We start from the raw sequence: 1,940 nt of genomic DNA, 5'->3' as shown, positions 1-1,940 counted from the left end.
AACGCTTTAATGAAAAACATGTAAATTTAAGTATGTGTTCCCTACTTCCGGATGCTTCTAATCAAAAATTTAATATCATCTATTATTTTTTTCCCATATTTATACGTAGACAGACTTTTTTGTATTAATTTTGATGCTAATTTTTTTAGAATTAAAATGTTTGTATATTTGTAAAAGTAAAAATGAAGCAAACATTTGTAGTAAACCTTTGTAGCCTGTTAAATAATCTGAAATTAAAATAAACTAAAATTTTAAATTAAAAAAAACCTTTGCAACATTAAAATTTAAATAATTTTGATTTTACAACAACAAAGTATAAGTCATAAACTACAAAAACATTTTTTTTATAATCACTCATTTCATACTTTGTATTAACTATTCAGTAAATTCATCTCGTAACTAAATCATATATTTTCATTCCGTTGCAGCAACATCTCCTTCACATTGTCTTCATCATCATTAATGTGCACATGGCTATTTCGAAACTGATAACATTGTCATATGATTATGATAATGAAAAATTACAAGGGTTCTCAATAAAAAAGATAAAGATTGCAAATTATAAAGTGGATATGAGCTAAAGACTAAATGACCCATGAACAAGTGGGCTAATAATATATAGGCTAACATCCCCCCTAAAACTCACAATGCCGCAACAATTAGCATTGAGAGTTTGTCACATAGAACCGAAATCGAGAAGCTGATAGAGCCTTCGTAAAAATATCCGCAAGCTGCAAGGTTGATGAAACAAATGGAAGCGAAATGGTCCCGAGCTATAGGTGATGACGGGTAAAATGACAGTCAATCTCAATGTGCTTTGTCCGCTCATTAAAAACACAATTATTCTCAATTTGTATCGCACTTTTGTTATCACAATGCAAGGGAGTAGATGAAGAAATGTGAGCTCCCATATGCGCAAGCAGCCACTGTAACTAGATAACCTCACATGTAGTTACAGCCATAGCACGATATTCAGCCTCCGTGGAAGATCTAGAGACAACGTCTTGTTTCTTGCTCTTCCAGGAAATGAGAGGCTCTCCAAGAAATACGAAAAATACAGTGGTGGACTTACGATCCTGACGATCACCATCCCAATCAGCATCACTATAGGCACGTAACTCAAGAGAAGAAATCGAAGGAAACAAGAGGGTCTGAAATTGAGTGCCACAAAGATATCTCAAAATACAGAGAACAACTCCCCAATGAACAGAGGTAGGAGCAGTAGCAAACTGACTGACAACATGAACAACATGAGCAATATTTGGATGAGTAACTTTGAGGTAGACCAAACTTCCCACAACAGTGCGATAAAGATTCAGATCGGACAAGGGAACACCATCATTAGGAGGAATACTGTGCATCGGTTTCAAAAGGAGAATCAACACTGTGATTGTCAAAGAGGCCCGCCCGTGTGAACAACTTAGATGTATATTTAGTTTTGGAAGATGGTACCATTTCTTAGACTAAGCTACCTCAATACCCAAGAAATAATGCAACAATCCCAAATCCTTCATAGCAAATCAATGAGCTAGATCATGCTTCAATGACTCAATATCATCATGGTCATCACCCATAATAATCATTTCATCCACATATAAGGACAGAAGAATCCGTCCTATACTCGAGCATGTAAGGTCCTGAAAACAGATCTTACCAGTGATCAAACAATCAAACAATCAAAGAGAACAAGAATTGGAGTAGAAGTAGAATAGAAACAAGCTTGCACACGCTTTATAACTGAAAACGTAGGGTACAACTTGTTTACAGTGACCGTGAACTCTCTGGGATCAACAACAGATGATGACCTACACAACCTCTATTTATAGGGGACTTGGGCTGGAAATAGGGTTTACAGCCAAAAACACACTCCAAAGCCATAAACACACAAAATAACCTACTATTACATCATAAAGACTCAAAAGAACTATTACAATTGAAAG

The 1,940-nt window shown here is 35.4% G+C and overlaps 1 pseudogene; it reads right to left on the bottom strand.

Moving 5' to 3' along the window:
• Window positions 1–404: 404 nt before the first annotated feature.
• LOC145095685 (secreted RxLR effector protein 161 pseudogene) lies at window positions 405–1,361 on the bottom strand (annotated as a pseudogene).
• Window positions 1,362–1,940: the final 579 nt, after the last annotated feature.

This window comes from Lactuca serriola, chromosome 3 (assembly GCF_051521515.1).
Source record: "Lactuca serriola cultivar US96UC23 chromosome 3, Lser_US96UC23_V15, whole genome shotgun sequence".
Taxonomy (NCBI): domain Eukaryota; kingdom Viridiplantae; phylum Streptophyta; class Magnoliopsida; order Asterales; family Asteraceae; genus Lactuca; species Lactuca serriola.
This window is presented reverse-complemented; position numbering and strand designations above follow the sequence as displayed.